The sequence below is a fragment of the Dermacentor andersoni genome, chromosome 1, assembly GCF_023375885.2.
Source record: "Dermacentor andersoni chromosome 1, qqDerAnde1_hic_scaffold, whole genome shotgun sequence".
Lineage (NCBI taxonomy): Eukaryota > Metazoa > Arthropoda > Arachnida > Ixodida > Ixodidae > Dermacentor > Dermacentor andersoni.
This window is the reverse complement of record NC_092814.1, coordinates 287,163,107-287,178,744: the sequence shown is the minus strand read 5'-3', so window position 1 is coordinate 287,178,744 and position 15,638 is coordinate 287,163,107. Positions and strand designations below refer to the sequence as shown.

Below are 15,638 nucleotides of genomic sequence, written 5' to 3'. Positions count from 1 at the left end.
CGAGAACGTCACCGACATGCTTCAACGGAACATAATACGCCCCTCTGCTAGCCCATGGTCTTCCCCCGTTGTTTTGGTTCGAAAAAAAGACGGCTCTGTTCGATTTTGTGTCGACTACCGAGCACTTAACAAGATCAAACGCAAATATGTATACCCTATACCGCGAATAGAGGATGCCTTGGATTCCCTACAGGGTGCCGAGTACTTCTCCAGCATCGATCTGCGTTCCGGCTACTGGCAGATACCTATGCATGAGGACGATAAAGAGAAAACAGCGTTTTCGACACGAGATGGGCTCCACGAGTTTAATGTCATGCCTTTCGGCCTCTGCAACGCGCCCGCAACGTTCGAACGCGTGATTGACACCGTTCTTCGTGGCCTGAAGTGGAAGACTTGCTTGAGCTATCTGGACGATATTGTTGTTTTCTCGTCAACCTTCTCTCAGCACCTGAAACGTCTGGATGAAGTTCTCACGTGCCTTGCCAACGCTGGACTTCAGCTAAACACCAAGAAATGCCATTATGCGAGCAAGACGATCAAGGTATTAGGTCACATTGTGAGCAAAGATGGCATTCGTCCATATCCTGTCAAGGTTTCGGCAGTTCGGCACTTCCCTCGTCCTGAAAACACCAAAGATTTGCGCAGTTTCCTAGGCCTCGCTTTCTATTTTCGCCGATTCATACGAGACTTCGCCTCAATAGCGTCACCTCTGCACAAATTACTGGGTTCTAATGTTCCCTTTGTGTGGTCTCCCGAATGTGAATCAGCGTTCGCCCATCTAAAGCGCGCTCTCACATCTGAACCAGTACTTCGCCATTTTGATGAAGCTGCTCCTACCCTCCTGCATACGGATGCTAGTGGACACGGCATTCGTGGCGTTCTCCTACAGCGAGACGACACTTTAGGTGAGAGGGTCATCGCGTACGCAAGTCGCGTTCTCACAAACGCCGAAAAGAATTACACCATCACGGAGCAGGAATGCCTAGCTATCGTTTGGTCTGTGCAGAAGTTTCGACCTTATCTTCACGGCCGCCATTTCACCATAGTTACAGACCATCATGCATTATGCTGGCTTTCGACGCTTAAAAACTTGTCTGGACGACTTGGTCGGTGGATCCTTCGTCTGCAAGAATACGACTTTACTATTACCTACAAGTGCGGAAAAAGACACCAGGATGCAGACGCGCTTTCTCGCTGTCCGCTTCCTATGACACCAAGCAGTGAACCTCCAACTATCATCCGTGAAAAGCTTACGCACGACCCCTCTTCACATGCTTTCTCGTTGGCCACTGTAGAGGAGATGCCTAAACACGACAACAGATTCTTCAAATCTCATCAATTTGCGGACTCTTACTGTCGGCGCATCACAGACCACCTTCAAGGAGCTTCGCGCCCGCCTAAAGGGCCGTTTATAGTCCGACGTAACGCCCGCGCGCGCGCACGCTACGTCACGTCGGCGAAAACGACCCCTCTATAGTCGGGCGCACTGGCGCAGCCAACGTAACCGGCGGCTTCCGACGCGCCCCGACGGGCCCGGCGCCGATATGGCACCTGAGCCATTCGCGCGTCGGAGTCGGCGGAACTCTCGCACCACAATGCATTGCGCGCGAAGAAAAAGGCGCCAACACAACTCCGCAGACGGCTTTTGCGGACGGCGCGCGACTTGGCGAACGTTCTGCGCAATCTCCGAAGATAGCAGCCGACGGCGCGCGCGTTGAAGTATAGAGGGGATGGCATCTCGGCTGGCGCAGCGCAACCGACGTAGCGTGACTGACCGCGAACGACGCTCGCCCGCGCGCCGATAACGTCGGACTATAAACGTGCCTTAACGCCCGCCTTCGTCGACAGCTGACGCAATTTAAGATTGACAACCGCGTCCTGTACCGTCATGTCTATCACCCTGACGGTCAACGCTGGGTTCCTGTCCTGCCACGCTCTCTACGTGCTCATGTCCTGCAGGCTTCTCACGACGACATGACTGCTGGTCACCTTGGTTTCCAGAAAACATATGACCGCATCAAAGGTCGCTTCTACTGGCCTGGCTTGTCCGCCAGTGTAGCGAGGTATGTGGCTTCCTGCGCCCTATGTCAGCGTCGAAAGCTCCCTACATCAGCTCCAAGCGCACAACTGCAACCGGTTCCGTGTCCGTCGCAACCATTTGAAATCGTTGGCATTGACCTGTATGGTCCTCTTCCTGTGACTCTCACCGGTAAACGATGGATTGTGACAGCCGTTGCCACTTGACACGCTACGCCGAAACAGCTTGTGTGAGTTCTGCCTCAGCGTCTGAAGTTGCTGCATTCGTACTTCAAGCCTTAATACTGCGTCACGGTGCTCCTCGCGTCGTCCTGAGCGACCGTGGAAAAACATTCCTCTCGCAACTAGTAGACGAAGTACTCAGAGCCTCCGGAACCACCCACAAGACTACCTCCAGTTACCATCCGCAAACCAACGGCCTAACGGAGCGATGTCATCGCACGCTGTCCGACATGCTAGCTACGTACATCGAACCAGATCACAGAAACTGGGGCGCAATTTTGCCATTCGTGACTTTTGCGTACAATACCGCCGTTCAACGCACGACCGGTTACTTGCCGTTTTACCTTGTCTATGGTCGTTCGCCCTCTTCCTGCCTTGACGTCTCTTTCTTCGCACCAACTGTCGATCGATGCCCATCCTCCTGTGAAGAATATGTGTCCCGCATTCTGCGTTGTCGCCAGCTCGCCCGCATCAACACTGAAGCACGGCAACAGGACCGCAAGCAGCACTACGACGCCTCTCACAGCGTCGTGTGCTTCCGCCCTGGCGAGGAAATGCTGCTCTGGACACCAGTTCGTACTCCTGGCTTGTGTGACAAGTTTCAGCTTCGGTTCATCGGTCCCTACAAAGTCTTGGAGCAGACCTCTCCCGTTAATTATAGCGTGGCACCAGTTATCGTTCCAAATGACCGCCGCTACCGCGCTGCTGAGGTTGTGGATGTTTCCCGTATGAAGCCTTTCACGAGGCGTTCGCCGCCCCTTTGAATTGCGGCCCGGATGGCCGCCTTCGCGCGAGGGGGCATTAGTGTGGGCATTTATAAGCTATACTTTGTCATCAGTACATGATCATCATCATGTGGGGTTCATATGGGGTTCTTCTTCATCGCTTGTGGGGCTCGCTCTTGTGTGATCCGTGCTTTGGGCGTGGTCGGTTCGCCGCATCTCCGACGCGTAATAAACGTCGTGATAACTGCTGCATCACAATATATATATATATATATATATATATATATATATATATATATATATATATATACCGATATTGAGTAAAGACAGCGTCAGACTGAAAAAAAGAAGATAAAAACGAAGGTGAAAGCTTTAGACATGCATATTACTATTGCAGATGATCAATAAGCATACAATTCAGCCAGAATGCAGACTAGTTTTTCAAGAAGTGTAAAACTTCACAATTATCCTGCTGCGTAAGCAGTTGCGTAGGTGTTGCTAGAGTCTTTCCATTCCAGGATTCTGGTGCTGCGTAGCTTCCTGCTCCTGCCGGGCTTTCTTTTCTGCACTGAAATGACGAGATTTAGCTTCAGCTGGCTTTTTTTCCAGACATTCTTTCGATTATTCTCTGGTTTCTCTGGTTGCTCAGAACGATCAACACCCTAGTGGGTAGGACGCCCAACTCCTGTAGAACCTCCACAAAGCCTTTGTGGCCTTTGTTCAACCACAGTATGGCTATAGATCTGGCCATCTCTACAACAGTCCTCGAAGCATTTTTTTTTTTTTTGGTTGGGGGCGGGGGGGGGGGGGCGCAGCAACCGAATCTTGCTGTTCAGAGACTGTGTCGCATTTTGGGGTTTGCCCTGACAACAACTAAACAACGGCGTTGCGCTTGTCAGCCTCCCAAATGTTCAATACGTAATGTGAGCCACCGCCTCCCCCCCGCCCCCCCCCCCCCCCCCCTCGCTGGGCAAGTCAACTGTAGCACTGCGGCACTCATTCCACTAGCGACGGAGGTCATTTTATTAGCAGTAGTACCTCGTGAGGGGCAATTCTAACACTCCAATTATTCGATTAATTAGGTAATTGCGATTAGTCGGTTGTTGTGGCATGAACAAAAAGAGGAAAGCAGGTAATGTCGTACTGCGGCATGCATTTCCACGAGCCACTGCACATGGCATTCAAAACCTTTTTTCGACTAAGATTCTTGGTACAAGGCATACTGTTTCATGAGCCACCTTAGCGAGAAATTGCCTGCTCTTGAATTAGCGAAGGTTCACCTTCGTTTCTTTATGTTACCAGTCAACTTTCATTCGTTTAGTTCTCATGAATATTATATTATACCAAATACGTTCTTTGGCCTGTTCTTTGACAAGGTAAAATATGTACAGGGTGTTTCAGTGAATTTTAGGCAGAGTTTAAAAATATGCCGATGCACTCTAAGACGACGCAACCAAATGCATGTTGCTCACTTTTGTATGTAGTGTGTCAGGCTATTTATTGTATTTTGCTTAACTAGATAATTACTGAATATTAATTAACTTCTGAAGCAAGGAAGCTAGCAAAAAATTTTAATTTTTCGTCTCACGGCCACGGCCAACGCCGTCTCACGGCCAACGCCGCCGACGCCGACACCGACGCCAACGGCTTTTCTGCGACACGAGTTCCTTAACGTTATCGCGTTAAAAGGTACCGGAGGCCGCCGATCTTAATCGTACCGAAGCGGACGACGCGCAGTGTTGTAGAAGTCACGGGATTATCTTTCTTTCGCGATCCGGCATGTGCTGTAGCATTTCCATCGCGGGAACTCTACCAAGCCAGTCATTAAGACACAAAAGTCTTATTTATAACGAGAAATACGTATTTGAGAATAACGATTTTTTGAGCGGGACGATTACTTTCATCGCGGCGGCGATCAGCTGCCGAGATTCGGTCTTCTGCGGGTCTCTCCTGCCTTCTTGAGTGTAACCCGACGTAAGTGAAAATCTCTCTGAAAGTGAAGAAAGAGGTGACTCTAACCCACTAAGGCGATAACAGCAGCAAGAAATAATAATAATAATAATAATAATAATAATAATAATAATAATAATAATAATAATAATAATAATAATAATAATCGAAACATTTCGTCTGGCATGGCAAAAATAAGATCTCTGACGGTCATTCGTGGGCTTGAGAAAGAATGACGTTACCTCATCTCGCTTTGCGCTGCCAAAGAGTTGCGCACTTCTTATTTCCTCGGTATTTTCCTTGCTATGCTCGTACTGACACTTCTCGAAACGTCTTCATAAGCTGCAGCCCTTGTTGCGATGATCCTAAGATCTTTTGCGTGGTCAATTGGTGATCTCTTATATCTGCTCAAATGGCACAGTCACGATGACAGTTTGGTGCCTGTGCCTAAAGCCCGTCATATTACGTTCGATCTTTCACTGCAGTGCCCAGGAAGCGTGCTTCTTCTTGTCTGTGAGCTACCGCTAAATGTACCAATCAATAAAGAATTAATTTTTTTCTTGTAATATGAGTGTCTTTTATAGCAAGTACTTATTCGCCGCTAGACATACAAAGTGATGCAATCAGATGCCTAAAGCAAGCATTATGAAGCAAAGACGAGGTTCACACGTGGTCCCTTTATTTACTACTACTACTAGTACTACTACTACTACTACAACTAATAATAATAATAATAATAATAATAATAATAATAAACGAACAGACGCGACAACTAGAATACGCCATGAATCCTGTGACAAAAAAGTGAACCACGAAGACGCGAGGCAGAGCAATATTATTATTATTATTTTATACCCGGTTTTCATCTGATTATTTCCTTTTTTTCTCCAAACACAGAACGTTTACTTTTATATTCACACACTCAAATTGTTAACTCCCTTGTTATCATTATTATATTTATGCACCTAATTAAACCACCCGATTCTTGGCCAATCCCCCACCGTGGGTATGTGCCACGGCCACTCAGGACAACAACAACAACAACAACAACAACAACAACAACAACAACAACATCCCACGATGGTCTTATAATCCACATTTCGCATACGTCAGCTTTCATCACTGTGGCACGATTCAGAAAATATACTATTGCAAGTAAGTTCGCGCAATCATCATTGTGAACGTCTGATTTCCCTCATCTCAATCTTCCTTGCAAGAACTAGAAAAATCGAAGCAACAATTACGAGACTATGCTGTCGAGTCCCCCCACTGAACTTTTGCCTCCGAAGGTCTGGTCTGGCTATAATACCTCTTTGCCCTTCATGCAATGAGAGTGAATCTCTGCAACACCTTTTGACATGCCCGCGTTTCATTATTCAACGGAAAATAATTTCAGAAGAACACTTCAAACAGCTTGGCTTAAATTTGATTCTTCCTCTAATTCTTTCCTTTGGGGCTACCGTACTGGGTTACAGCCACAGGAACGTGTGTGAAGCCCTCTGCCAAGAGTTACTATACTGACTTTAGAGGACAAGCTACCCATAGGGCCCATGCATTGAAATCGGGAACCGCGAGAGCGCCGCCATGTTGCTACGCGTCGAGGTTGCCAGCTCCTGAGACACTCGCTAGACTTGGCGACAGTAGTCAGTTTTAATGTGGCAACCGATAGCTTCTAGCAGTTACAAGCGTAGCCTACGTAGCAGCGTCTCGCTTGTAGTGATGTGATGTGTGAGCGTGCGGCCGTGTGTGGGGCTTTATAAGTTGGTTCTTTATTCTATGTTGCGAGTTGGTGTGGTAGATGCTGCCCGTGCAGGTGACACTTATGCAACTGAAGGATGATCCTGCTGAAGTTTCCGGTGCTATGCGGTTTTCAGCGGTCATGCCTGTTGCAGGAGCGTCACGCGACGAGGTTGCCAGTTAGGAGCTCGAAGCTGTAGTCAGATTCCTCGTTGGCGTTCCGTAATTCTCTTTGCACGGGCGCGGTATGTTGGAGAAGGCGCTGTCGCGATCTATTGTCGCGACGATAGATTGTTTTTTTTAATACAAGTACTGATCCAGCAGGAGGGCACATGTAAACGGCAAACGGAGGTCTCAGGAGATCACCTGAATTATAATAAAGCAGCCGGCGCAGGAACTCCAGGGCACCCAAATGACTGTGGGTGCATCAAAGCTCGAACGGCTCGAAGCAGGTTGGGGCCGCCCAGGCAGGTGTGTGCCAAGGAGTGTTCGCTCCGACAGCTCCCTTGGCCCGCGCAGCGGTGCCTCGCAAGGTCGAGATACGTTAAAGGCACCTGCGCCCATGATCTTCTGCCTCGTTGCAGTGAGCACGATTAGCCAGAATAATATGGAGGGCATCCGGTGCAGTCGCGAATATGAGTCATGGCATATGCAGCTCGCGTCGCCTGGCGTATGTAGTAATGTCAGAGTTAGTTGTATGAACTTGATGCATAATACGCTTCGTTACGGTACCTTAAAGGAATGGGTACGCTTTTAGTACCGCCCTAATCCTGTACCACCCCCCCCACCCACAAACACACACACATGCCCCTTTTTTCTATATGTATACATACAATTCCTTCCCACGACAGATTGACCAGTTCAAGTTGTGAACTTGTCCATAACTGTCATAGAAATTACTGTAATAAAGACAATTCCACGATCGGATTGGTTACTTCTATTTTTTGTTGTAACACTGAGAACTACATAGAACCTTATTTTGTATATGTAAGAGAAGTATAGGCCTTTTGCACATGTGGATATCACAAGGTTAATCCAGGGTGCAATACACAGACAAAGCAGCTGCTACAACATGAAGTGCAGCTTGAGGGCCACACAACACAGATGTTAGTAAAGGTGAAAAATATAGAGGGAAGCTTCAAATTATGCTGTGTAGCACTGCAAAGTATAACATGTATGTGTACACTAAATGTTCAGAAAATCAATTCATCAACGTCTCATTTGCCTTCAAGTTTATTATGAGCATATGTACAACAAGAATCTGCTGACACACCCGCAGTCAAGGTGTGCCGGCTGCCTCAGCTTATGAAAAAGAAAGAAATTGGGTGAATGTCAACACCAGTGCCACTGCTTCTTGCCTCTGACCTGCACGTGCCTCCACGGCATCTTTGTTGGTGGAGTCTGCACAGGTGAGCTGGCATGGCGAGGAGTAGGAGTCATCCGAGAGAAAGAGTATCGTTTACATGGAGAAGTGACTGTTAACAGTGCCTGTCGCTATCCCTCAAATGCTTCCTTTACGACTTGGGTGACACACCCACAGTTAAGGTGACTGTTCCAGGTGGACTGGCTGCCTAAACGTAAGAAAAAGAAAGAAATTGGATGAATGTCAATACCAGTGCTATTGCTTCTTGCATCTTACCTGTATTTGCCTCCATTGCCCCATGGCTTGCCTAGTCTGCATGGGGGAGCTGCTGTGGCTAGGCGTAGGCATTGTCTAAGCAAAAAGAAAATGCCATCCAAATGGGGAATTATAAAAATAAGTGCAGTTCTTATGTCTGCTTCTTACACTGTTCTTGCCTAAAAGTTTTTACAGATAGTGTCCGGAATGCACCAGCATTTTGACTGCTATTGCTTTTTGCCTGCAGGTGTTACTGTAAGATACTTAGTATGGCGGCGTGCAGCATTGTAACACTTCGTGGAGGCATCTCAAGTGGTAACCAAAAATATAAAGAATCATCCTTGTCTGCATGAATGCTTTCAATTTATGAATGTAGTGGTAACTATCACTATTGGTGCAAGGGATCCCACATCTATGCGGCAAGTGCCATAGCTCGAAATTGAATTTTTCCTTTTATTTCACAAGGTGTCCGATATGTCCACATTAGATGTGATCCGCTTGTTTTTATTTATCTCAGTGTGGAGAGAGCATCATGAAATTGTTTTTTATTTTTGCGTGGCTTGTTTTTTGGTTTGTTTCTGAAATTATGAAGCACAAGTCTCATGATGCTAAAGTGACTCATGCAATGACAATCAGCTCTTGTTTTGCAGGAAAACAACGCATTTCCTGACCCATTGTTTGCTGTGCAATTACTCGCATAATTTTACAGAGTATTCTACATATATTGACTTGCTTGACCTCCACTAAAGACTCTTGCATTTTCAAATACCATTATTTCTCTGAAGTCATTCGGCCCTTCTCATAATTTCTGTATCTCGGGCTTCTGATACAATGCATTTACCATTTCTGCTTGTTATTTCTCACTAGACATGTCTTCTTCAATTTAGAGCCTGAATTTTACCTTTGGAACACACAGAAGGGCTTGCCCTTGCATAGCTGCATAACAGGGAAACATGTTTCATTAAACATTTGCAGAATCCAATTCAAGATTAATGAATGCAGCTTGCAGTGTGATTTGACTGAATCAGCCATGAAAGTAACTCATCTCACTCGGGAAATTGAAGCACATATTAGTGTGATGTACAACATATGTTATACTATTGTGGTGGGTTCTCTTGCTTATACAGAAAAATAATCGGTGCCCGAAAAAAACTTATTTTTCCATATAAGGAAAATGAGCTGGGGCTGTCCACATGATCTACTTATTTTACCTGCCAGTATACTCCACAAAAATGTGTCCCAGCTGCCTAGTGGTATTTGAGATTATGTCGGTATTGCACATGTGCGTGTTGTCCACGATAATTGAATTTTTAAAATGCTCGTAGGGATCTGATGTGCATATCTGCAGTTTACGTATACATGTAAAAGACTCAGAATCAAGTGCAAGTGAATGGTCCCACAGGACCGGAGTCACCATGCAAATAGATTCGCTGCACACATTTGTGACCAGAAAAGATATGACACATGAAATGGCATGCAAAAAATGTTGAAGATATTGCACAGTTAGTAAAACGCCTACGCTATAAATATGTGGGTTCATGCACTTGATTTCGTCAGTATTAGGCACTTGCCTCTTGATTGCTTCCCGACACAGAAATAATCGGCATCAGGCTGTTTTTCTGCTGTGGCCATTGTAGAAGCATGATTGTCCAAAGTGCAACAATTAAACAGTTTCTATGACCTGCTTGTAGATTCGCCAGTACAATTCCGGTGCGCTGGTCCACCTGTGCTGAAGGGAAACCTGCAAATAAAAACATCGCTCCGCATGTAAAAAAATTCTCTACTGTGACGCTTCTCAAACGATTGTGATGCATCACAAGAGCTGTCTACTCGCGTGATGTTCTGAACAAGAAGATACATTCGTTTACTTACATGTGAAGGTAAATACCAGAGCACTTCGGGGCTTCGGTGGCACAAAAGGCACGAATGTGCAACAGCGTCTGATGTCGTAGCGCGATCACATCTCGAACCTCAACTGTGCGAAACTACTACGCATCCAAAAAAATAAGATTCGAATCCTAAATTCGCGCCATTCTTTATTGGATGAATGAGTACATCATGATTTACATAAGCCACGCACTTAGCAAACGCTTTCTGTAAACGTAATATTAACGCATCACCTTCATAAAACCATCAGGTATGCGTTTTTAAATGACGAAGCATAAGGTGACATGTACTTGTTTTCAGCTCTTTCAATAGTAACTGCGCTGGGCACATTGACCAGTAGCAACAGGGCGGCTCCCTAGCGGTTCCAACTTTTTCGGGCCAGCTTTTCCTCTAGAGTTGGTTGTATTAACTCTGTGCCTTCAGCGTGTTTCTGCGTGAGACAAAAAGAATGGCATGCTCGAATTCTTCTTAATACTTATTATTATGACATATTTCCGTTTTTATGCAACGCTTAGATAATTAATTGTTCATACCTGTAGCAGTAGACACTTTAAATCCCATTTGCAAGATACTTATTTGCTTTTACCTTAATTTATTTTTTTAAAAATGATAGCAGCTTATTCATCACCCGATTCATGGCCGATCCCCCAGTGTGGGTTGTGCGATCTGACTTGGCAACATGCACAAGAACAAAATCGAAGATGGTTACGGTCTGCCTATATGCCTATACCATTTTAATTATAGAGCTCGGCTCTTTGGCGCCCGTTCCTGGGTTAAGCGTCGCCGTCCCTCGGCGTGAGCGTGCGAACGCGCCAGTGCCGCTGCTCGCGCCTTCGTCGTCGTCGTCTTCTTCCACAGTTGGCTCCGACGGCGCTCATCCTGCCAGTGTTGCCATACGGCGCCTCCCTTCGCGAAGGCGCTGACGGCACTGGGCAAATCAGTGCGGTGGTTTCGATGTCAAATTCTTTACCTCCATATATCGCGAAATGAAAACATGTATTCAGCTGCGCTCAAATTTCGCATTCTCGAATATCGTAATCGTCGGGCGTATTTTTCTAAATTTCATTCTGACTTGTTCAACGACTCTTCCTGTTATTTCTTTTAAAAGTATGAAAGGCCATTCATCTGGTTTCACTTCTCAATTAGTCCTTACGCTTTTATTCGCAGTTCTACATTTTCAAGTTCAATTTTCTGAATTCATTAGCTGTGCGTGCAACCACCCGAGCCTTGACCCGGCCATCCCCCGTAGGTTGTACCAGCCATGCATGTTTTGAAGGCGTATTATCATCACTGCTGCGTTCCATTCTTTTCTGCACGAGACATCTCGCACGAATGCGTTCCGCCTCTGGAGAGGACAGTGACGACTTGTGCGTTCTTCGTCGGGTTTAGCGTGAGGTCCATCGCCGCCGCTCGAGCTGCCTTCGACCTGTAGCTGCTGGCACCTCTGCGGCTGCAGCTGAACGCCAGTATTTTCGGCGCCTCCCGAAGTTTTTATGCCGCCGTGTTCCCTCCGCAGATGTGCTGCAGACTCCATCGTTGCCGTCTCTCAAGTCTTCGTCGTCCCAGCCAGAATGCGAAGCATGGTTGGCCTTGCACCAGCCCGAGTCTGTTGCCGCAACATCTGAGCAGCCAACTGTTACCCCACGAAAGACATCAGTTAGCTGGAGCTCTCCACACCGCCACTACAGCGCGGCGCACCAGGACCCCGTGGGCTTGGAGGTTGCCAACGCCATCGCTTTGCGCAGGGGCCACGATCCAGCCCAAAGTCACCAGTCGTGAGAGCTGTAGACGCTTCAGCCACGAAGCGCCCGCAGGATTGTGCCACCATCGCCGGTTTCTGTGGTGTGTGTTCTCGGTGAGAACCCTCACCCGTCTGCGACCGTTGGTCGGCCTGCTCGGGCTCACGGTTCTGGCTGCGCTCGCCCCGCCCGCGGAGTCCTGGAGCAACCTATACCTGCTCGTCCAACATCAAGTCTACGAGAAACACCAGGAGGTGCTCGCCAAGGGCCCGTCCAAGCGGGCCGCGGGCGAGCAGCGAAAAGACGAGGAGGGGTTGTTCGACTTCATCAAGGACTACCTGTTCAAGTGGTGCGGCATGGCAAAGCTGAACAATCCCACTGGCAACGGCCGGGCGCAGTTTGTCGGCGTCGACACCGGCGGCGCCAGAGGCAGCGCGAACGGGTCTGCGGCTTCGGGTGGCGCGGTCGACGCCAAGGACAGCGGCCAGTACAACCAGCAGTACACGATGCACATCACCAAGTTCCGACTGGTGAATGGAAGCCACCCTGCCATCGCTGCGGCGGCCAGAATCGCGAGGGCAATGGCGATGCACAAGAAGGCCGACTGTGCGCCCCAGGAGCCAAGCCGCAAAGAGCACCACGCGAACGGCAGCAGCGGCGAGTCACACGCGGGCGATTCCAGCGACAACGCCACGCTGTTCGCGCGACAATGGAGTGGCCGGTCCAGCGTCGCGTACAGGACGGCTCACCCGACCCACGTGACCACCGCTCGCACGGACCCTCCGGCTCCGCCGCCGCGGAGTGCTGCTGCTGTGGCTGCGGACAACTGCGAGCAGCCCAAAATGACCTGGAGAACCACCACCACCACGAGACGGACCACGACTAGGACAACGACAACAACTACGACGAAGAGGCCCACGACGACGCCAAAGCCGACGACGACCACCGAGAGGACGACGACATGTCCACCGACAACGGTGGCCGTGGTTGGCTGCGAGCGACCGCCACCGCCGCCCGCAACGAAGCCGACCACTACGTCGACTACGACTCCGAAGCCCTATCTGCACGGCCATCCGTACGTGGTCATCAAACTGCACGAAGTGAAAGGAACCGGTCGTGTGCCGGTCGATGGCATCTCGGCGGAGGTATACCGGCGGCAGCTGCTAGCCAACGGCACGAACCCAGAGAGACTGCAGGTGACACGGAACATGTCCTCGTGTCAGCCAGAATATCGCTTTTGGATGCACGGCGGCTTGTCGGAAGCGGCGTGTGACGGTGCGAGTGGCGGCGCATCGGGCTTCCAGCTCAAAGGCAAGAAGAAGCAGCGGCGGCAGCAGCAACAGCATTCTCGTTCGCGACGAGTGCCGGCATGCACGGCCGAGACGGCGGGGCTCAAGAGCGAGATAGCCGACAACCTGATGCGCGCGCTACGAACCATCCGGGCAGTGGACGCCATCACCCAGAAACCTCAGCACGAGGAGCAGCAGCAGGAGGAGGAGGAGGTCCAAGAACTGGAACCGGAGTCTGAGCCCCAGCTGCAGGATTCCATCGAACTGGTGGCACCCGACACGACGGGGCAGATCGACCAGCTCCTCAGGCGCCGGGACAAGTCGCAAGTGCTCAGGTCGCCGAAAAAGTGGACCACCGAATACCCGGACGAACTGAAAGAGAACCAGGCCGAGGAGGGCGACCTGCACCAGTTCAGCATCCTGCTTAAAAAGGCGTTCGACAAGCTGAGGGTATCCCCTGATGCCAAGACCAGGACGACGACGGCCAAGCCCCTCAAGGCCGCCATCTATACAAATACAGAATGGCGGGTATGACCAAGCTAGGCTGGTGGTTTATCCTGACCTGAGGCGGGGCGTAGCCCGAACAGAAGTAGATTCCACACTTGCAGCTAACACGTCACGGCCATAGGAACTCAATCGACTCTCTTGCATTGTTCACCGTGTGATACAGCTCATCAGCGCATTGTAGATGACAAGCAGGTGTATCTGTGGAAATGTCAGATAACGCTGTGACGCAACGACATTGTGTATGTGCACGTATCATCAATGCGCCCTTGTGACGGCCTGTGATCTTTGATCGCCGTATTCTAACCAATGCTGACTGAATCTCAACCGCTACAGCTTGACATTTTTGTTTTTAATTGCCCTTTTATCTTGATATTTAAGTGTGAGCATTAATTTGTGTAAAAAATGTTAACGAATTTCCGTTCATATTGGGTTCGAAAGCGTAGAACCTGCAAATTTTGTTCCCCGGGTCCTCTCTAATCCACAGAATCTACAATTTTAATCGCCGTTCGCCCGAGTATTTAGATGATTCAGCTGTTTCAAAGCGAATCGAGTAAAATAGAGGATGCGATGAACATGCTTAAGGGCCATTTTGCAAAAGGGAACAATAATAAAGTTGGCAGCTTACCAAAATTCCGCGTCTTATCTGTCAAGAGTTATTCTACCAAGTGCTCTACCAAGGGGATTCGATGCACAATCCTGTCAACGTTCACAGGAGGGGCCGACAAAAGAAAGATCCCTCACGGATCATATATAGGCTTATTACCTAAAATTTGCCAATATATACCTTTCATTCGTCAAATGTTGGGCCGCCTGTGCCAAGTGGGTGTTTGTGGTTTGTATTAAGCTCATAACAATTCAGCTTTTAAGCAGATTAAAAAGCCTCATTTAAAACAAGATTGCGGGAAGAATTCTGCTCCACGTTGCTAAAAAAAAAACAAAAAAAAAAACGAAACCACGCGTGTCATGAGCGCCCATAACTGCGCCTTAAAGCGCCGCTAATAAGATAGCAAGTCGAGTCAGGTTGAAAAATCGGGCTTCCGTAATAAGCAGTTTGTTATTCCTTGGGAGGACAGAGCATTTGCAACCGAAAAAATGACGGAAATGGAAAATTGGGATGGTGGGCCCTATTAAATGGTACATTCCATGTGATGTCATCACTGGCTGATTCATAGAGAGGGGCAGAGCGGAAGGGCATCTGAGGTTTACGTCAACTCGTCACATTCAAATTTAGGAGCAGCAGGTCGAAATTTTCTCCGCAACAAAATCGTATATTGGCACACAGAAGACGATGAAAGACTTCTGGCGAACAATATACCGATTTAACTTCGTTTAATAATTTCCTTCAGTGTCCTTTTAAATTTACTCCACCTGTTGACGTGATGTGACGCCTATTGAAAAGATTCGTATGTCCCAGATTATGTGTGTCCATACACGTATGTGAATTCTCCAGGATCCTGTAAGTAAACCAGTTTGTTTACACAGAAACCCATGTGACACTATAAGAATATGGTTTGCGGCACAGGGGTCTTTCATTGCGAGAGAATTATATAGAATTCCCAGGCGCATTCGTGCCGTCGACGCCGCTGTCTCCGCCGTCACCGTGATGTTCCTTCAAGGTCCACGGGCGATATCACCGCCGCGCGCCTTATGCTGTATGTTCGAGTGAAAGCGTGCGAGGGTGAACCGTTGATCGCGGCTCAATCTCGCGCGCGCAAGGGAGCAAAGCGGGGAGGAAGCGCGCCGTCTTCCGTCGCACGCAAGGAACAGGGGGGGGGCGGGAGGTAAGGGAGTGTTGTACTGCGGGAACAACGTGCGGCCGCGTGCGGTCGCCCGAGCTTTATCTTTTTGACTTTTCATTTATTATACCCTCAAGGCCTGTCAAGGCGCTACAGAGCGGAGTGGGGAGCGATTAGATGTGAAAAGAAAA

At 48.5% G+C, this 15,638-nt stretch overlaps 1 protein-coding gene and 1 long non-coding RNA gene across 2 annotated transcripts in view; one reads left to right on the top strand and one right to left on the bottom strand.

Annotated features, from left to right (window-relative positions):
* Positions 1-15,638, top strand: part of LOC140213725 (CCR4-NOT transcription complex subunit 7-like) — a 283,027-nt gene that overhangs the window by 250,151 nt on the left and 17,238 nt on the right. The gene's annotated exons all lie outside the window — the stretch shown is intronic.
* On the bottom strand, positions 7,893-11,034 carry LOC140215324 (uncharacterized). The gene is made up of 4 exons (XR_011892282.1): positions 10,162-11,034; positions 9,861-10,030; positions 8,311-8,385; positions 7,893-8,242 (listed from the first exon to the last, which is right to left on the bottom strand). It is a non-coding gene; the product is annotated as an uncharacterized lncRNA (long non-coding RNA).